The sequence below is a fragment of the Chrysemys picta genome, chromosome 17, assembly GCF_011386835.1.
Source record: "Chrysemys picta bellii isolate R12L10 chromosome 17, ASM1138683v2, whole genome shotgun sequence".
NCBI lineage: Eukaryota > Metazoa > Chordata > Testudines > Emydidae > Chrysemys > Chrysemys picta.
In genome coordinates, this window is record NC_088807.1 from 2,276,949 (window position 1) to 2,299,183 (window position 22,235).

The following is a 22,235-nucleotide window of genomic DNA, read 5'->3' on the forward strand; positions in this document are numbered from 1 at the left end:
TTAAATTTCATTTGCCATTTTGTTGCCCAGTCCTAGGTCTCTCAAACTGAGTATTCAAAAAATAGAGTTATTGGACACTTGAAAATGTGGGCCTAAGGTCACAGTTATTGACAGAATTAAAAATACAATCCAAAAGGCTTGACTTCCAATCCCTGCTCTAACCACTATAAACACATTGTTTACACAATACAATAACTTCCTGGCCACATTATCCTGGTTCTATGAGTATTAATTACTAATAGTGCATACATTTCCCAAGATTTGGCTTTCTATTAAAAGCACTCTGGAAGCATATTTAATATAATAATACATGCAATAGCGATGTGAATAAATAATACCAAATACAATCGCCCAAATACATATGAAAAGCATTTCCCCTCAGCAGGAGCAACAGAACAGGAAAAAAGTTTCTAAGCCAAGTCATTTTGGAGATAAGACAAGTCCAAAAAACATAAAGTTAGGAAAAATCTTCAAGAAACTAAAAAGACAACTCAGTTTTGAACCCCACTGTATTCTAAATGTCTTATTGCTCCAAACATCCCAGAAAAAAAAAAATCAACCCTGAGAAAGGTCAGATATGTGAAATTTCAGGTGGATTGGTTTGGTTCTGGTGAAGTTAGGGGGAAGGAAGGATTGCAATGTTGTCCAATTTTGCCTAATAATGGGAAGCTTAAGAATGTCTCTTCATTTACAATTAGTTTAAATTCCCAATTCTCAGCGTAAATGAAAGTCTGAGGCCTTGAGATGCACACATTCTTTGATCAGATGCACTAAGGTGCGTGTGAATTTTTCTCTCTGCCTTATTAAAGCCTACTTGAAATGCCTTGGGAAGCCCACAGCTACTCAAGGCAATGCAATTTACTATTTGTTTGTTCAGGATATACCCTGTTTATCCCCTGGATGTGGCATCTGTACTCATGTGCTTACATGAAAACGTTTTATCACTACGTCATAGTAACAAACTCTTCTCAAAATAGCAAAAAGTTACTTCTCATACAGGGCTTGGTCAGCCAAAGTGCTGGGCATCAACAATTCCCACCGAGTACTTAGCACCAAGCAGGATATACTCAGAATCCTGAAAGATTGGCCTTAGCCCAGCAGGAGAAATTAAGTTTAAGTTTTAAAAATATGGCAAGGATGTTAGAAAAAAATCTTTCTCCAAGATGCCTTGGGTTATTTCTCCCAAAGTTTTCAGAAAATATTACACCCTGGGATAAGATACAGCAAGTGACATTTTAAGTAAATTGATTTATACACACTTCCTCTGTCACTAAAACCAAACCTGATTTATACTGGGAAACGAATAGTAACCTTAACTATGGAAAGACCATAATGTCACTGAAATCACAGCTGGACATTTGGACCATCCATCCTCTTGACCACTGCAGGATTGCTCCTGCTCCAATCTATTCCCCAGGGCTTTGTCAAGTTGTACATGTTCCTAATGTTTTCCTTGGGAGACTATTACACCATCTAACCGACCTTACTGTTAGCATATACTTGCTCTCCTCCCTGACATTCCACCTAAAACATAGTCACTGTATTAGCTGGTGTTTTGTTCATCCCTTATCTTAAGGCAAGATGGGCAAAGTTTTCAAGTGCCCAAGTGACTTAGGGGCCTATATACCAGTGTCTTTAGGCTCCTAAGTTATACAGGCACTTTTCAAATTTTTACCTAACATGTCCAAATAAATTGTTCTCTAGACAGAATCTTTCATTCTCTTCAGTCTATGTTTAACACTCCTACTACAGAGGGATTTGAATGGGATCATATTACACACAGTGCCTCTGGGTTTATATCCTCCCCATTAATTAATCTTTTTTAAAGTTTAATTTCTTACTTTTATCTCCACAATTTTCTCTGGCTTCCATTCACCTTACTTAATGTTAGAAAGATTAAATAAGTTCTTGAAGTTTTGGGTCTGCAAGGAATATAGGATAAGGCGTTTAATGATCATTTTTCCTTTTTGAAAATAAAAATAAAGTTAATTGCAAAGTATCAGGGATCAGTAAGAAATGGATGACACCTAAAAAACCACTCAGATGCAGATTTACATAAAACAAAAATGTACAAAACATAGTTTTAGTGCTCTGTCTTAAGGCATCTATAGTTATTTTTGTCACTAGCCTCCTGAGACAGGAGCAAATGAAAGCAACAAGGAAAATAATCCTTTCAAACTAAGCGAGCCTGCCTACATTTTTCACTCCCAGATTTTGCCTGGCTTTGTAAGGTTTTGTTTGCCTCTGATTTCAATGGCCAAATTATCCCCATGACCACAGAAAAACCTCTACAATAATTACCATCAATTTTAGAAGCTCCTTCTGCTGAGGACTGATCACCTCAGAGCTCTACTGAGATAAGGAAATTCGAATTTATATGAGGGTATGGTCCCAAAGTGGAGATATGATGCAATACCAGATTTATAACTACTGCCATAACTGGTGTATTTGTACTTTAAAATTTCAAGGTAGGCTAATATTTAACTGTTCTCAGTTATATTATTATTGAGGACTCTTTTGAGATAGTTTCCTTCCCTTTAAGAGCCCTGCTTGTCTCCTCTTTATGTCACAATCAGTAATTCTGTGGGATGTCAGTATGATCTGAAAGCTAAGAAAGGTCCAAGATGTATCATAGCAATTCTCTGGGAGGAAAAAAAAAATCTAGCGGGTCTCTTCTCACCTCAGTGCACATGCGTAAATCCCATTAGCAACAATAGGAGTTACACACATGCGCATGAAAAAGGAAATAACCCCCTTTCACCCTTGTGTCAACCACCTCTACCAACGTCACAATAAACAGTTTTTCTATTATGCACGAAGAACGGGGGTGGTAGTGTGATAACCCCACAACAACAACAACAAAGCATCCTACAGTGCAGAAAGCTGAAAATTACAATTTCCCTGTAGGGCCTGCAGCGAGGGATTTGCAGAATCTGCAAGAATCCTGCAGGGAATCAAGGAAATCTCCATTTCAATGCATACTCTGCTGAAGGAGCTGCAGGAATGCGCCACCCTTCCCTGCTGCCTTCACTATCTTTTTGAGGTGGACAGGATTTTTTAAAAAGCCAACTTACAGGTGATTTCTGCAGAATCAGATTTCTAAACACTTCCCCCTCCTGCCACCAAACAAAGTCAACGTACAAATTTTATTTTTATGCTACAAACGGCTATCATACATAGTTAGTACGCTAAGTATGTGAACTGTTTCCTTTAAAAATGTAGTTCTGTTCATATTTCCAAGAGGTTTTTTTTTTTAAATGGATAGAGTTCAAATGAGCATGCCCATATCACTCCCAACCTCAAATAATTCCATCACCTACCCATTTTGGGGGGGGGATTCAGTTAAAAACTGCTCTAATTTTTAAAACCTTCCATGGACTTGGTCTAACCAATATCATAAATCTTATTTCTCTGGTCCCATCTATACAGCAACTACCACTATAGATAATGGCATACAGAGTAAACTTATAAAGTTTGGGGACGACACCAAGCTGGGAGGGTTTGCAAGTGCTTTGGAGGATAGGATTAAAATTCAAAATGATCTGGACAAACTGGAGAAATGGTCTGAAGTAAATAAGATGAAAATCAATAAGGACAAATGCAAAGTACTCCATTTAGGAAGGAACAATCAGTTACAAAATGGGAAATGATTGCCTAGGAAGGAGTACTGCAGAAAGGGACCTGGGGTCATAGTGGACCACAAGCTAAATATGAGTCAACACTTGCAAAAAAAGCAAACATCATTCTGGGATGTATTAGCAGGAGTGTTGTAAGCAAGACACGAGAAGTAATTCTTCCGCTCTACTCCACTCTGATTAGGCCTCAACTGGAGTACTGTGTCCAGTTCTGGGGACAACATTTCAGGAAGAATGTGGACAAGTTGGAAAAAGTCCAGAGAAGAGCAACAAAAATGATTAAAGGTCTAGAAAACATGACCTATGAGGGAAGATTGAAAAAACTGGGTTTGTTTAGTCTGGAAAAGAGAAGGCTGAGAGGGGACATGATAACAGTTTTCAAGTATGTAAAAATTTACAAGGAGGAGGAAGAAAAATTGGTTTTTCTTAACCTCTGAGGATAGGACAAGAAGCAATGGGCTAAAATTGCAGCAAGGGAGGTTTAGGTTGGACATTAGGAAAACTTCATAACCGTCAGGGTGATTAAGCCCTGGAATAAATTGCCTAGGGAGGTTGTGGAATCTCCATCATTGGAGATTTTTAAAAGCAGGTTAGACAAACATCTGTCAGGAATGGTCTAGATAAATAGTCCTGCCACGAGTGCAGGGGACTGGACTAGATGACCTCTCGAGGTCCCTTCCAGTCCTATGATTCTATGACTATACCGGAGGATCCAGTATCCACATGGCAGTCGCCTGAAACATAGAATGAAAATACTGAAAACGATTTTGAAGACCAACACTAAATGATCTATGGGAATGGTGAGAGGAATACTGAGTGAGGTTCTGTTTACATCCTTTCCACCACCATACTGATAGACCACAGTCCTCACCCTCCCAAGACACAATTAAAACATGGTTTGGACTCACCATGTAGACAAAACCAACCATGTTTGAACTGTGTTCCCACATAGTCTCTATAGCCTTAAACAGGAATGAACCCTGATTCAGGAACAGGATTCAGTTCAATCCCATATACCTTGCAAGGTCAAGTCATGTTTTAACTATGTTCCGGGAGGGAAGTATGAGAAGAGGAGACACCCTTGTTCCCCCCAACAGGATACTTATTTGAGTGTGAATGGGATCTTGTGCTGTATTCCCCTCACCACTTCTACAGCTCATTTATCACTGGTCTCCTCTCTGCTCTTCCACACAATCTCACTACTGCTGTAACTCCTTTATTTGACTCAGTGTTTAGAGAGGCTTTGTATGAAAGATGAGACCCAAAATAAAGTTGTAGTGTGAAGTCATATTGTAAAAGGACAATAATATTATAAAAACTATCCTCTGAGTGTCCTAACTGTGAAGACAGACAGGGGGTAAATGCATGGATTTTACTAGCAGTGGATCAATTTGACCCATTCCTAAATATAGTAAGTTCTCAGTCCCAAAAACCAATATAAAATCTGTTTATAAATCAGAAATCAATGCCTGTATTATCCAGCCTCGTCACTGGATCTGCACAGACCTTTCAATAAAGAGCATAAATGCTGACACTTGATGCCTATCTGGGTTTTGGAACTCTTTAAAAATCTGAACTCTGAGGTTGTACAATAGACCTATTTCCTTCTGACATTCATTTTTATTCATAAGGGATGTGAGTAAACTATTTAGGCCAGGGGCAGGCAACCTATGGCACGCGTGCTGAAGGCAGCACACGAGATGATTTTCAGTGGCACTCACGCTGCCCGGGCCACTGGTCCGGGGGGCTCTGCATTTTAATTTAATTTTAAATGAAGCTTCTTAAACATTTTAAAAACCGTATTTGCTTTACATACAACAATAGTTTAGTTATATATTAAAGACTTATAGAAAGAGTCCTTCTAAAAACGTTAAAATGTATTACTAGCGAAACATTAAATTAGAGTGAATAAATGAAGACTCGGCACACCACTTCTGAAAGGTTGCCAACCCCTGATTTAGGCAATGAGTACGAACTCCAAGGATGCACTATGCTGTCATGGATACAAGGATTGTGAGATGTAACACTGACCCCCAGGAAAGAAGTCAAATCTCCCTCCCCCAAACATCCACACCTCTAACACTGTAGCTCTCAACAGTAGGGCCTTGCCATTAAAAACAGGAAAGATGATTTGTAAACATTTTCTTTCACTGCATAATGAAAAGAAGAAAGAAAAGGAAAGTTAGTGGATCCAGGTGTTTGATTGGTTTTTTTAACATATGTTGAAACACAGACATACAACCACTCCTCACCTCCAAATGGAACCTTACTCCACTCAGCTATAGCCAGCCTTCACCTTACCTCTCCCTCCCTCAAGCCCCGGATAAATAAATGGACTTTGGAGCATGCCGGAATCTGATTAGATTTGAGCACTTTTAGACTGGGGTGTTATGGACTAAATGATAAAGAGATGAACATTGCTGTGGCCAGCTCTGACTCGCCTGATGTTGAAGAAAGTTTATTTTCCATTGACTCTGACTCTAACTACTTGGTGGCGACAGTAGCCTTAATATGCGCCATATCACTTTAGAAATCATCTTTTCCATATGGTGTGCATAACAAATCTTAACAGCTCAGGGCAGTGTTCTAGCTTTGAGAGCCAAACCAGAACCTACACATGATGGTTCTAACTTAAAAAATTTCTGTCTTGTCCAGGTCTAGCTTTTGCTTTCATTTGTTTTCATTTATGTTTACCGGTAAGTTTGAAAGGAATGTAAATCACCCAGGGAGACAGCAGTGGTTAAGTTTTTACAGCGTTTACCAGGCACTATCATCCTTGCTGATTTTCTATAGCAACATTTCTTTTCAGAATGTGCTGGCCTCACCATCCTACTTCACTGATTACTTTGGGTGACATCAGCTAGTTTTCGCCAAAAGAAACCTGTAGTACTATAAACTATTTGTGGGCCTCCTTTGAACTATAATTTTATCTCTTAGGAAAGGGATAGTAGGGATTGGAAATGTATTTAGTTTTAACTTTAGGGACATAGATTGACATGCTCTGCAAAAATCTTGTTGCATGTATGTATTAGCAAAGACAACTATAACAGGAGATGAAAAAAGCAGCATGTTGGCATAGTTCCAACACACTAAGGGTCTAATCCTATAAAGTGCAAAGGGCAGGTGAGGATACTCAGCACCTCCCACAATGGGACCCAAAGTTTTGAATTACTTCTCAAAATTCAAAACCCTTGCATTCTAAAATTCGTTGGACTGATCTGTCCTTTATAATGCATATCATCCTAGAGATGAAAAAGTAGTTCTCATATTAGCCTAAAACTAGGTAAAAGGAGAACATTTCAAACATGAAACTACGTGTGCAAACTTCCTGCCTTGTCCAGATCTATCTTGTATTGCTTGACATTTGTATTTTTTCCTTTTAAATGCAATTTCTATTACCAGTAGTTTAAAGGAAGGCAGGGTAACGTAATGATTAAAACAGGGTCATGGGAGTCCGGACTTCTGTGATCCAATTTTCAGTGATGCCATGCACCTGCAGTTCCCAGACCAGAACAGAGAACAAAATATCCAGTGGCCAGAGAAGGATTCCCTATATGAATTTGGACAAGAGGATTCATTTCTCTGTGCCTTAATTTCTACCATCTGCAAAATGGGGATACCAACACTTTAACTACTTTGTAAAGCACAGAGATCCTCAAATGAAAGGTGCTCTAGAAGAACGGCAAATGATTTTATTAAGGTAAAGGAAACTAAGTTTTAAATAAACTTAATTTTCCAGTTCTATGGTTTGAATAGTGGTCTAGTGTCACAGAGGCCGGCTTCTCGTGCATGATGCTCAAATAGTATAGCAATGGATGCCGTTAGAACGCTGAACATAAAACAGACAGATTTTGCAGGGAAATTTTCATTATGTTTGTAACATGAGTCTGCTGCCATGGAAATGAATGTATCAGATTATCAACATTATGACGACTTCACTGCAGAATCATATTGGGTGTAGAGGGGAATAGGAAGGATGATTTACATTCCCTTAAACCATGATGGGATAGGAGAGGTATGAAAATTAGTTCCCCAAATAACATCCTTAATAAAAGTGTATATATACTTTGTGCCACAAAACATTTCTTCTGCTGTTCAAATAATAAAAAACAAAAAAACAGTTAATCTGTTTTGGAAACTGGGACTTGGTCAGCTGGAATATGGTGTTTTGTTTATAAACAATGCATCAAAAACCTACAATTTAACTATTAGCTGCCAAACATGCTAACAAAACAAACACAATTCTGCTTATATTCAGACCAAAATATCTATCTAGCAATGCAAGTCCAGGAATATAACGAAGAAAAAAAAATTAACTGCCTCCGCCATTTCTTTTCCTATAATCCATAACAGCTGCAAAAAGTCACCATGATAATGATTTACATTTCCACAGTGCCTTTCATCTAAAGATCTTGAAGTGCTTTTCGATTAATTCGTTAGCCTCAAACCCTTCAAACAATGTGAAGTACCTTAGTATCATTATACCAATATTATAGACTGGGGCTGGGATTTTAGAAATATCCTAAGGGAGTCAGGTGCCCAACTTCCAATGAAATTCACTAGGTGTCTAACTTCATCGGGGTCCTTTCAAAATGGGGGGGAGGGCGAGGAGGGAGTGACCGATACATGATTATAGAGCGGCCAATAGAACCTAGAAGCCTGATTCCCAGAACCCCTAGAAAATACAGCTGCCCTGAAGTTGGCACTATGGAGAATAATACTTTGCAAAAAAAACTACTAGGGTTACATAATATATTTAACCTAAAACAATGTAGAATTATATTGTATATAGACATTTTCCTGTATTTTAGTATTTTTTTTAAATCCCCCTATGTTGATTTCTACAATACAATTACCCTTCAAACACTTTCCTCCCTTTCCCCTCCCACCTAAAAAAATAAATAATAATAATAATAAAAAAAAAAATCAATCAGGGCACAATGACTTAATGCATGCAGAGTTTATTACAATAAAACTGAAGGTAACAGAATACTGTATTCTCTCTCCTAATTACATTAATGACAATAACTAGTTGCACTGCACTTATGCCACTGTCAACATTGCCATTGTCAACCCCAAATTTTAAGACAGGTTTGAAATATAATAGTAAAAATCTTCAGAATGTTCAAACCTGGCACTCCCACAACCACTTGGAGGCAAATTTTAGTAATGTACACATTATAAAAAAAGGTTCACCAATATGTACATACACGTTTAACACAAAAAAACACACCCATTTTTTATATATATAAATAAATAAAATTATTAGACAAGAAACTACATTAAAATGGGCAACATTTTAGAGCAATTTAAGAGTAAAATAACATTACAAAGATGCTACAATTATCCCAAAAACAAGCATTACAAACTCAGAAAATTTAGAGTCAAAGTTACACTTAAAAGAAATCTAAACTTACTAAGGTAAGAAAGGCATACTTAAGGCATTCAAAACAACCTTAACTCTTCCCTGTAGGGACACCATACAACAATCACACAATTTGGATTAAGGCGTTTTAGGGTTTATGGCCCCAGATTACATTAAACAGATTTTTAAAGCCACACACACACACACACACACACACACACACACACACACACACACACACACACACACACACACACACACACACACACACACACACACACACACACACACACACACACACACACATATATATATATATACATGCAGCTGTTGCTAGTAAGGTTCTGGCATACTTTCCCTAACCTGCATGGACAGAGAGTTGTGGGTTTTTCTTCCTGAGAACAGTGCTACAGGACTATGGGCAAGTTGGCAGAGGACTAAGGCAGGAGTTCTCAAGCTATTTCATTAGTGGGCAAAGATGTTGGAAGAGGGGGTCCCAAATAGAATTTTATCTGTAGTGTACACTGTGCCTCAGATTGATGGAGTTTTCCACACTGTCAATCAAAGAAACACACAGAAGGAAGTAAGTCTAGAGTATCTAGTTCAGAGCCCTTTGTAGCCTGGGCCATATGGGTTTTAAAGATGCCATTTTACACTGGAATGTTTGTTTTTTCCAATTGGGTGGAAAATTTGGGGGTTCATTTCATTTTTAACAACAGATGTTTAATTTGAGAAAGTTGAGAGAAGCTACCACACACTTAAGGATTTTTGCATATTGGCAGGATTTATACACCAAAACTTGAGGCTAAAGCAGGGGATGAAGGAATCCGACTCAGTATGTGATATTTAGCAATAATTCACCTTCCCAGAAGTCTCTCTCTCTCTCTCTCTCTCTCTCTATATATATATATATATAAAAATGGAGATATCCTATCTCCTTTGGAAGGGACCTTGAAAGGTCATCGAGTCCAGCCCCCTGCCTTCACTAGCAGGACCAAATACTAATTTTGCCCCAAATCCTTAAGTGGCCCCCCTCAAGGATTGAACTCACAACCCTGGGTTTAGCAGGCCAATGCTCAAACCACTGAGCTATCCCTCCCCCTTGAAGCCTCCTGCTACAAGACAGCCCCAAAAAAGAAACCAACAGAACTCCACTGGCCATCACCTTCAGTCCTCAGCTTAAACCTCTCCAACGCATCATCAGTGATCTACAACCCATCCTGGACAATGATCCCTCACTTTCACAGACCTTGGGAGGCAGGCCAGTCCTCGCCCACAGACAACCCACCAATCTTAAGCATATTCTCACCAGCAACCACGCACCGCACCATAACAACTCTAACTATGCATAACGTTCTTAAAGCCTGTAAACACACTTATATAGGAAAACTATCGGCCAAAATAAATATGAAGGAATTAAAATATACCAAAACATATGAGCAACAGCGAAGATGTAATAATTCAACCAAAGGACATTCCAAGTTAATCTGTCCTCAGCACACATCCCTTTTTCCTCCAGTTATTTGCAGAGGTCTCAGACCAGCATTTGATACCATATTGGCTACAACAAACTGATGATACATATCTTGACGCACGTAATGTCAGACTGGTCTCTGAATTGCTATGCTTTGGGTGGTTTTAGAGAACATTCTTTTACATGTGGATTATTTTTGGTGTGTACAATAAAGAAACTACAGGTGCTGAACTATCCAGGTGGGAGAGGAAGGTTCAGTTCTGGTCCTAGTCCCTCCTCACGTTGGTAGGCAACAGAAGCACTATGTAGGCAGTATGCTCAGTCTTATGGAGTAAGAAAGAATGCCATGCAATGCTCAAGAGCAGACCCTCCACCAATTAAGGTGTAGCACTAACTCTTAAATGAAGTCCATGTCCAGCCATACAGAGGTTGCCTCTATGTGGGCTGCAAAGGTGTTAAATTTGGGAAGGTAAAGAGATTACATGATCCAGTGTTTATGATGTCAATCATTTCTCACAGTAACACTTCGCACTTATACAGTGTATGTTATCTGAGGAGTTTAGAGCACTTTCTAAAGGTGTGTATTATCCCTATTTTAAAGGAGAAACTGGCATAGAGAAGACCAGTGTCTTGACCAAGGTCACCTAGTAGTTAATGGCAGAAAAAGGAATAGAACCTATGTATTATAATTTCAGTCCCTCGCCCTAGCACTAGAATAGACTCCCTCTGGCATAGGCGTCGACTCCATGGGTGCTCTAGGGCTGAAGCACCCACAGAAAAATATTAGTGGGTGCTTAGCACCCAGCAGCCAAGCTCCTCTCCTCCCGCCCACAGTCTCCTGCCTGTTGGTGGCCCTGCTGATCAACTCCTTCCCCTCCCTCCCAGCACCTCCTGCACACTGTGGAACAGCTGTTCCGCGGCGTGCAGGAGGCGCTGGAAGGGGCACGCTTGGGGGAGGGGGTGGGAAGGGGCCTTGGGAGAAGGGGTGGATTGGGGGCAGGGCCAGGGGCATAGCAGGAGCAGGAAAAGGCAGGGTGGGGGCAGAAGCTTGGGGGAAGGGGTAGAGTGGAGGCAGGGCCTGGGGCAGAACAGGGATGGGAAGAGGCAAGGGTGGAGGAAGGGGTTGGAATTGCCAACTTTCTAATCACACAAAACTGAACAGCCTTGCCCCGTCCCTTCCTCGAGGCCCCGTCGCTGCTCCCAAGCCTCGCCCCCACTCACTCCGTTCCCCCTCCCTCTGTCGCTCGCTCTCACCCACCCTCACTCACTTGTTCATTTTCACCGGGCTGGGGCGGGGGATTGGGGAGCAGGTTGGGCTTGGGGAGTGGGAGAGGTTTCAGGGCTGGGACAGGGGGTTGGGGTGCAGGAGGGGGGGGTGGGATCTGGGAGGGAGTTTGGGTGTGGGAGGGGGCTCAGGGCTGAGGCAGGGGGTTGCGATGCAGGCGGCTCCCCGGAAGCAGCAACATGTCCCTCCGGCTCCTAGGCGGAGGCGCAACCAGGCGGTTCTGTGCGCCGCCCCTGCAGCTCCCATTGGCCACGGTTCTTGGCCAACGGGAGCTACAGGGATGGCGCACAGGGTGGCGGCAACATGTGCAGAGGTCCCTGGTCATCCCTCTGCCTAGGAGCTGAGGGACATGTCGCCACTTCCTGGGAGCCGTGGGGAATCAGGTAGGGAGTCTGCCAGCCCCACGCCAACTGGACTTTTAACAGCCCAGTCAGCAGTGCTGACTGCAAGCTCCAGAGTATCTTTTCGACTGGGTGTTCCGGTCAAAAATTGGACACCGGGGAATCCTAGGTGGAGTGAGGGCTGGCCTGGGGCAGAGGGAGGAGTCAAGCACCCCCCAGATAGAGAGGAAGTTGGCGCCTATGCCCTGTGGGCAGTGTCCACTGACTCCTTAGGTGCCTTTGATGAGTGGTGGGCACTATCCAGGATTCTCTGCTCAGTTTCTCTCTCTGTCTCCCTCACTTTTAACCTTTGACCTCACTCATTCCTGTTTTCTCCTTTCTTGTCCCACCTACTCAACTGCAGTCTGGGCTTAGTGGTTCCTCCCCTAGTTGAGGGAATGGGTCTTTAGTTTTGAGCAGGCCTAGACCCACCTGTCCTAGTTCTGCAAATAGTAAAATACACTCCCTCCCCTACGACAAAACCAGAAAAAGGATGACTTCAGGTGGGGAACTTCCAGGAGGCACGATTGGTTCTCTGTACGGAAATGCCCTTAATGATTATAACCAAGGTTGAAGGGAAGAATTAGGATACATGAGAAGAAATATTTTCAAGTATGAATTATCTCTCTACCATATATAGGAAGATACCACAATTTTTTTTAAAGGTGCGACAATGCTGTTTGAATGCATTTCCAGTTCTTGTCTGGTTGATGCTGCCATGTCCCTAGGTGGTGACTGAAATGTCTCATTTCTAGGTCAGGGGACCTTCCTTTTAACAATGGAACTCGGAGCCTGACTGCCCTCTGTCTCTCCTTTCCCTTCCTTCCCCCTCCCCCAACATGCTGTATTTACTTGTAACATTTTGCTTGAAATCACTTCCAGACTCTCATTCCCTCAACCACAGCAGGAGGAGGAGTACAATAGAAAGCAAAGTGTTCTCTTTTCAGAGAAAGGGAGGGAGAGAAGAGAGAGAGAGGGATGCCTTCCTCTGCACTTGCTGTGTGCAGGGCAGAAATCTTCCTTGAGTCTGAAAACCCTCGTCATGATTTGCCTAAACAATGAGCAACACTGGGCTGTTTTCTGACCCATCTCTTAAGAAAGTCTTAGTTCAAATACATTTGCAGAGATTGTTCATCATTTTGGTTGTCAAAAATATTTTAAGTGAATTTTATGATGGTGAAAGGTGCCAGGATGTTAGTCCTTGGAGACGAATGTCCTTGATCCATAGATTAGGTAAAGGAGATGCAGTAGGAGTGTGGGTTTTCCTGACAGTGCCTTACATCCAGAACCTGGATGGATCACCTTTAGCACCTTTGTCTACAGCTGCAGCAAAGATGAATTATGGAGCACATTATTTGCTAATGTAGATGCAGCCAAGTAGGCCAATTACGGTGGGTGAGGGTGAGAGATTGAGAGAGAGAGAGAGAGACAGACACCCACCCTACTAGGAAATGGGCTGAAACCAATAGTTTACTTACACAGAAGATAGCTGAAGGGTGACCAGATAGCAATTACTTTTGACCACCACTGACTTTAAACTGATTTCAACTGTTTTTTTAACCTATTCACCATTTTCATGTTACTTTTCTAACCCAGGCTTGAAAAAACCATTTGTCCTGGATGAGTAGGGAACTTTGTCTGGTGCATGCATCACCTTTCAGGTATTTCAACTGCTTATGGTAACAAAGAAAACTTTAACCTGAATGGAAACCAATTTTTGTCTTCCTGCCTCTGCTGCTGCTTAGAGCTTCCACTAACTGCACCAGAGTGAAAACTGAGCAGAATCTTGTTAGTTTTCATGGCTGGTTTTCAGTTCTCTCTGGGCAGCAATGAAAATGACAAGAACCACGTCAATTTCATTCTGCTGATGCTTGACAAAGCAAAGAGTAAAAGCAGAGACAGACAGTGGAGTCTGGGACTAAAACGTGAAGGGGGGGGGGAAATGGAGTGACAAAAACAACTCCTTGCAGCAGCCAGAAAGTTCATGGAGGGGTAAAGTTGCCCTGAACAGTGGAGTTACCCTTCCACCCACCCCCCATCCCCCACGCACGTTCTTTCATATCCATCTGTAGCAGCAATCATCTTGCTGTTAGTGGTCTGGTAAAATTTTCAAGCCCTCTTCATGCATGGATGAGGCTGGGAAAGAGGAAGAGGTTGACGGAATATGTTTAAAAAAAAAAGAGAAGTAAAGAAAGAGTGGAAGGGAGAAGAAAATATATCAGAGGAGATGTACAACACAACGATTGGAAAGGGAATGGGAGAGAGAGAAAGAAAAAGGAAACAGGCCAAAGACAACTCAGGAAAAGATATACCATGATCTATTATAGAAAAGAGAAAGTGGAGACAGAAAGGAAAGAAACAAAACAATAGCAAGAGAGATGTAGTAAGTAGGAGTGTTCGAATGAGATGTGGTAAATATATTATTTGATTGTTTTAGTTTGGGTTAAAATGAATATTGGCAAAACTAGAGTTTTTGTGGTACTGAGACCATCTCTATAGCTGGAAAAATCCTGTTTGGCAAATATAATGCTACATTAATACTCAGCAAATATACTCCATTTTTTCTGCTATTCAATCAGTTCCGGTAGCAAGTTACATTTGAAAAGACTTGTTAAACAGAAGGTTGATTAACAATATGTTACAGTTAAATACAGTACACAACTTTTTTAGTCCTTTATACTGCAGGGGGAATGTGACTTTGGGGAGGGCAGGAGATAACACAGGTATTTTTCATCTTGATTAATAAGATTAGTCCTAAGGTAAGCAGGTGTCAGGTAAAATTTTTAAGCCTTGTTAAAGTCCTTGAAGTCCACTGGGGATTTCAGCCATTGGCGGACAGCAACCAGCATACCCTGTTTCCCCGAAAATAAGACAGTGTCTTATATTAATTTTTGCTCCCAAAGATGCGCTAGGTCTTATTTTCAGGGGATGTCTTATTTTTCAGAAATGAAAAATGCCTTATTATCGGTGGATGCCTTATTATCGGGGAGGTCTTATTATCGGGGGGATGCCTTATATTACAACGAGAGGCAAAACTGTAAGTAGGCCTTATTTTCGGAGGATGTCTTATTTTCGGGGAAACAGGGTAGCTACAATGGTGCAAACCCCTAGTGTAGACAGGGAAGTCTGCTATTTGCATCAGTGAAACATACCCTAGTATCAAGGAGGGGGTTTTCCTGTCTACACTAGGGATTTATACCAGTGTAGTTACTCAGTGGTTGGTCACCAGTGGATGAGATCAGGACAAATCCCCAGTGTTGACAAGACCTCAAACATCTTCCAACATCTCTATACAACACATAAAATCCATTGATGATAAAGGCGGCTTGAGTCATTTTATTTTATCTTTTTTAAAAGGGATAAAAGTGGACACTGAATATCACAAATCTGTGATTGATTTGTACTTTTGATGAAAATTATATGATTATGCATCTTAGTGGTGACCAGGATGATTTACAAAAACAGGCTGTCCTCATTCTAGTTGGGGTGAGTGGGAGAAGGCTGACTGTATATCTGTTTATTGTATGAAAAGGTTAGTCTTGTGCAAACTTCTTTGCTATGGGACAGATATGGAAAGGATGACAATTATATCTGAGGTTCCAAAGCCTTTGGGGGCAGGAGGGAATCTCTGAAGGTGTATTCTGAGTTGTCATGTTTAAAGAAGTCTATGATGTGCCATCAACCTGTTTGAATGTTTCATACAGAAGACACTGAATAGATGTGTGAGTCCCCAGCTTTGAGAAAGCCAGAATGCAATAGTGGATGGCTTCCAACCAGAAATGATGAGAAGGCAACACTGCTCTGGGGCTGAACTGATACCCCTGATGGTTAACAGCTAAGGCAGGTGAAATCAAATGTTACTCAAAGAAAGGAAGGAAAAGACAAAACAACCCTGTAGAGATTATTGATAACTGAAAATTACTAATGAATGACAGCCAGTATTGCACCACTGCTGGTATGTTTGCCTCAGCACCAGAACTGCCTTTGAAACAGTGGTTCTTTGAGGGACAAATGCTACCTTCAAAAATGCATATTAGCAAGGTTTCTATTTATTTTAATGGGAGTCGTGCACACAGATGAAGGCACAATTTCCTCCTTCCCTCGAGACTCAACATGGAAAGAGAGAGTCCCTAATGTGATTTATGAAGTTACCCCTCTAGATTGTGTTACAGAACATGTTTACCTTCCTGATTATTCTAGTGCCTGCCAGTAAATCACTCTGGATCCCTCAATACAAAAAAATAATACAGAAATTATGAGTATATAAAGTAACAGAGCATTGGTGGTGGTGAACAAAAATATATTAGGAACGGTGCTTTTTGTGAGTGGTGTGTAACTGCATTTGGAACTGCAAAGGATTGTAGCTTGACAACACTGAAGACTGAAGTCCTCAACCTATCTAGCCTACCTCAACCTTCCTCAGAGACTTCCTCTCCACTGCCTCACCAATTGGCTTGACCCTCACCTGGAAGGAACACATCAGGAGATAAGAAAATAGCCCAGTCTCCACATCAAAATTGAGGTTCTTTACTGAGACTACCAATATGGCTGCCAACGCAAGGGAGTGGTTCTCGTAACATGAAGATTAAGGCCTTGTCTACACTGGAGAATTCTGGCATATTACATAAGATTAGCCCATGTATGTTTGGCATACATACAAACTTTCTAAAGGCATATTTTATTTATACTGTTTAGGTCAGCCCTTCTACAAGTCTAAATAGTGTCTGTTCTTAGGCCTGGGCTACACTAGTGGGGGGTTCAAAGTAAGATACACAAATTCAGCTACACTATTTGCGGAGCTGAAGTCAAAGTATCTTAGTTTAACTTACCTGGCCGTCCTCACGGCGGCGAGTCGACTGCCGCGGCTCCCCTGTCGAATCCGCTTACTCCTCCTGCCGAGGTGAAGTACGGGCATCGATTCGCGGATCGATTTATCGTGTCCAGACAAGACGCGATAAATCAATCCCCGATACATTGAACACTACCCGCCGATCCGGAGAGTAGTATAGACGTACCCTTAGCCTGTACTAACTTGTGATGTTACAGTGCTAACAAAGGCAAGGAGCGCCGGTAAACTCGCTAGCACACTACAGTTAGTCCTCCACTGTCCCATAGTACGCTGGTCACTCATTTGGAAACTTTTGGTCTGTTTTCTGTATTCCCACAAGTTACTACTCATTATGGCTGTGTCAAGAACGATGGGATAGGTTTCCAGGAGGCCACGTGCTTGCACTGTTTTACTATACTGTAAAGATGTGTGGACAAGGGGATAAATGCAATTGAAATGGGACATACAGTTTAGGCTCTGAAATGTGCCAGTCACACACAGGCCAATATTAACATTTTAACAGCACACAGTAGAATTGTCTAGTGCAGATGAGGCATTACCCATTGGGAACTGGTTGTGATGTTTCTTTTAAACAAAGTATTGTGAATTGCGGAATATGCACATATGGCCTGACCAGTACATAGAAAAATATTAACTGCACAGTGAAATACTAGTAAAAATTCACAGCACAACAACAATGAAGTAGTTTATAACTGGCACTGCAGTTTGCACATATGAAATAATTCAGGCTTTTCACTCTACCGCACAACAGAATGTAACTAGATTCAAATTCACTATAAGGAGATTCTACAGTATTTGCGTGACATTTGTACACATATATTCTGCATACTCTTCTTTCCTGAAGGGACTTCTCTATTTGGTGTCAACCTTTTGCAGGGTTGAGAGAACCCAAGTGAAAGCTGAGCCTAGTTTAAAGGGTCTAGTCTCCTGCCAATGGTAGGATTGCCAGGCATCCAGTTTTCAACCAGAACGCCTGGTCAAAAAAGGACTCTGCCGGCTGGCCGTTAAAAGTCCAGTCGGCGGCGCAGCAGAGGCCCGGGGCTAACACAGGCTCCCTGCCTGCCCTAGCTCCGCGGGGCTCCCGGAAGCAGTTGCCAGGTCCTTGTGGTCCCTAGGAACATGGGCTGCCAGGGAGGCTCCGCATGCTGCCCCCCCGCCCCTAGTGCCAGCTCCGCAGCTCCTATTGGCTGGGAACCCATTGGCTGGCCGCCCTGCACCTAGTGGCTGCAGTGTCCTGACGGCTGTTTCCTGGAACCATGGTAAGCACTGCTGGGACCCTGCACCCCAAACCTCCTCCAGCACCCCAACCCCCTCTCCCAGCCCGGAGTCCCCTTCCACACCCAAACTCCCTCCCAGAGCCCCCCCCCCCCCAACACTCTGCACCAGCCCTGAGCCCCCTCCTGCCCCCAAACTCCTCATCCCTGGCCCCACCCCAGAGCCCACACCCCCTCCCATACTCTGAATCCCTTGGCCTTAGTCTGGAGCCCTGTCCTGCATCCCAAACCTCTCATCCCCAACCCCACCCCAGAGTCTGCACCCCCAGGTGGAGTCCTCACCCCCCACATCCCAACCCCCTGCCCCAGAGCCTTCTCCTGCACCCTGAACCCCTCATTTCTGGCCCACCCGGGGCCTGCACCCCCAGACCAGAGCCCGATCCCCCTCTGCAGCCCAACCCCCTGCCCCAGCAGTCCTCTCCTGCACCCCAAGCCCCTCATCTCAGGCTCCACCCCAGAACCCGCACTCCCAGCTGGAGCCTTCACTCCCCTCCCACACCCCAACTCCCTGCCCCAGCCCGGTGAAAGTGAGTAAGGATGGGGGGAGAGTGAGCGACGGGGGCGGGGGAGGGGGAAGGGGGATGAAGTGAGTGGGGACGGGGCCTCGGGGCAGGACAGGGGTGTTCAGTTTTGCACAATTAGAAAATTGACAACCCTAGCCAATGGATGCAGATTAATATTAACTGGATTTACCATACATGCAAACATATCAATTGAGGGCAAGTGACTAATTATAAATAGTTCTAAGTAGAAGCAGTAGTTTTATTCAGGGAAAATAAAGGAGGAAGATAGCTGTTTGAAAAACAAACCATGTCCGTGGACATACACTGTAAGGGAAAATGCATGACAAAGGAAAAAGCCAGAGTTGGGAAAACTAACACTAAATGTGGTATCATTATCTTTTCTAACCGCTCCAAATCTATCCCCATCTATATTTTTTTCCCACTGGACTTAAGAACTATTCTTTACTTAGTACCTATCCTTTAAAGACTTGGGGTGTAACATGTTCATATATTTTAAAATAAATTGTAAGGGGTGAAATCTAAACAGCATGCTGCATTATCTATAATTTCCCTCAGTCTTAAAAAAAGGCAACTGTCTCCTTTTACACATGTAAATTCCCTTGCCAAAAAGCTTCATCCTAGCCATTAACTTACTCTCCAAGATTACATTAAAATGAATATACTACAGTTTAAAAATATTGATGTTTATCACAATATAAAAAGGTATATTTTTGTATGAGTATATAAAATGTATGTGACCAAGAAGTTCAAACAATAATCCTTGTCCTTCCTTCATCCTATTTCCCTCATATTATTTATCACTTCCACTTGTGGAGTTAGCTCTATAACTAGGACTTGATCCTGTAAACACTTTAGCACGTGTATAACTTTACTCAGTGAGTAGTCACACTGAATTAATGGTGATAAACATGAGTGAAGTCATGCCTAAATGTTTCCACGATCAAGGCCTTAGGCCCCAATGCTGGAACTTGATGGGAAGTGAACAGTGAAAACAGATTCCCACACCCATGCAGAATCCTAGTGAACCTGCTGAGTCTCTGTAAGAGCACAAAGAAGAACAGGAGGACTTGTGGCACCTTAGAGACTAACAAATTTATTAGAGCATAAGCTTTCGTGGACTACAGCCCACTTCTTCGGATGCATATAGAATGGAACATATATTGAGTAAGAGCACAGGGGTCTTTCCAGCCACATCACACCACAGGACTGGGGGGGTTAGATAGTAAGCTCTTTAGGGCAGGGAGTTGTATTTATTGTATTTGTCTGTAAAGCACCTAGGATGCACTTTGAATGCTGTATAAATGATTTTCCTGCTTTTTCTGCACACAATGGAGACCTTGGATGACTTTTTACAAAAATCAAGGAATGAAAATTCTGGGTCAAAAGCAAGCAGGTTATTAAAAGTAGAGAAGTCACTGTGCACTTTCAAATTACTTGGTCTGTCCATAGTTCCTAAACCTTGGCACATGTATAAAACAGAGGTGGGGTTATGAACTTTGAGGGATGTACCAAGGCTACCTTCTCTAGGCACTGAATATTTCCTTTATGCTTTGTAAATAATATCTGTAAAGGCTTTTTTTGCTTTTAGCCTCCATACTCAGGGTGAAACTACAACAGGGGAGTGGGGTAGGGGAACCTAAAAAAGTGTATTGTTTTATAGTTCACATATTAAGGCTCTGAAACAGAGAGCAGTGTTTGGTTTTAAGAAAAGGGATGCTATGGTAATTCTGTTCCAAATAAAATAGAAGCACACCATATTTTAATGTTTTCAATTAACTTTGAGTCTCCCAAACCATTCTTAGCTGTAGTATGAGAAATACATTTACTCCTGGAACAGAACAAAAAAAAAAAAAAATTATGAACTTTCAGCTCCCACTTGGCACAGTACAGTGGATCTGCACCAAATGGCAAAGACGCAAATAATATTTGGCAAAAGACAGGAACTTTGGCGCTGCTAAGGAGCATTCATGCAAATGCCACATGTGCCTAATGTACAGCCATGAAAATAGCAGCCCTGAACAATCAATTACACTCTTCATTTTTGGAATCAGAACTCTTTAAGGAAGAAAGAAAAATTCAAAGCTGCTGCGTTTCATCAATTTTAAAAGTTGCATTAGTCTTACAGTTATAACTGAATGCTCTGCTTAGCAAGAACACAAAAAGAACAGAATGCAGAGACGACTGTAGGATTTTGACACTAAATGATGTAATCTGTAAAAATTCACAAGTAGATTCATTATAGCGAAATACTTGGCTGCTCAAGCACTTAAAAAGGAAACATCCACATGTCTATTATTCTGAAGCTCAACAATAAATGAGGCTAAATAACAAATGAAATAAAGCCACCCATGTCACTTTGACTTCTTGTTCTAGAAAGATCATGGACGTTTAGTGCAATTATTTTAATAATAAAATATTGATTGCAAAACTGAAAATATTTTTAGTTAGTGTTGAAAAGCAACAAAACCCTAGACACACTTCAGTGGATGATGGAGCACAATACTGTGATCTTATTTTTAAAATGCCATTTAAAAATCTAACGTGAGCACAACAGGATCAGTGCATCTCAGCCCCATATCAAGATATTTCCAAACACCTTTCCTTGTGTACTTGGTGGTAAACAGTCAATTTTGATAAGTAGCACCTGTACTCACAGAAATACCACAGCAGAGCAATACAGACAACATGAGTCTGACCAGAACCCTTTTAGTCAATCACAGAGAAAGAATCAATCAATACAACACTCTCAGTCCCAGTCAATCTGAACTGGTTTGGAAACATCAGTTATACTTTGGGTTAAAATAAGTTTAGATACCTCACCAAAGTTCAATTACTTTTCAGTGAAGCATGTGTGTTGTTTACCAATAATACTTTAAGTATACAGATATCTGGATAAACTCTAGCAGAAATCTACCAGATTTGACAATAAGGAGGATATGCAAAACCACAGGAAAAAAATGAGCAGAACATATTGTGTGTTATAATAAAATGTCCCTCCACCTCCCAAAATAGGGGCAACACTCTCCCAAAAATATTTTTTGCCACCTAAAATTTAAGTCAAGCCATAATAGGCACACAAATGGAAAACGTGGAGAGCGTGAATATAATCAATTGCAGGTTTATTTACCAAATGTATTTTTAAAATGTATGCAGCCAAACTTCAGGACCACAAAAAAGTAGCGAGACACCCATTTGCAAAAAAGATTAATAATGTTCATTTAGTTTTCTTTACCAGACACCGTAACCATGTTGCGCTGCATTTTTTTAAAAAATAAATCAGTGCTGAGCAGACACACACTGGTTTACAAAACAATCCCAAAATCACAAGTCTGAAATTTCATAAGGGAGGAGCAAGTGAAGGATAACCCTTAACTGGCAGGTCTTCTCTCCTCAGTGGAGCTCCAGGCTTGATTTTACCATACCATGTCAAATACCAATGTACCGTTTGT

General features: G+C 41.6%; 1 protein-coding gene across 7 annotated transcripts in view; it reads right to left on the reverse strand.

Moving 5' to 3' along the window:
* BICRA (BRD4 interacting chromatin remodeling complex associated protein) overlaps window positions 1-22,235 on the reverse strand; it is a 128,798-nt gene that overhangs the window by 102,482 nt on the left and 4,081 nt on the right. The window lies entirely within an intron of this gene.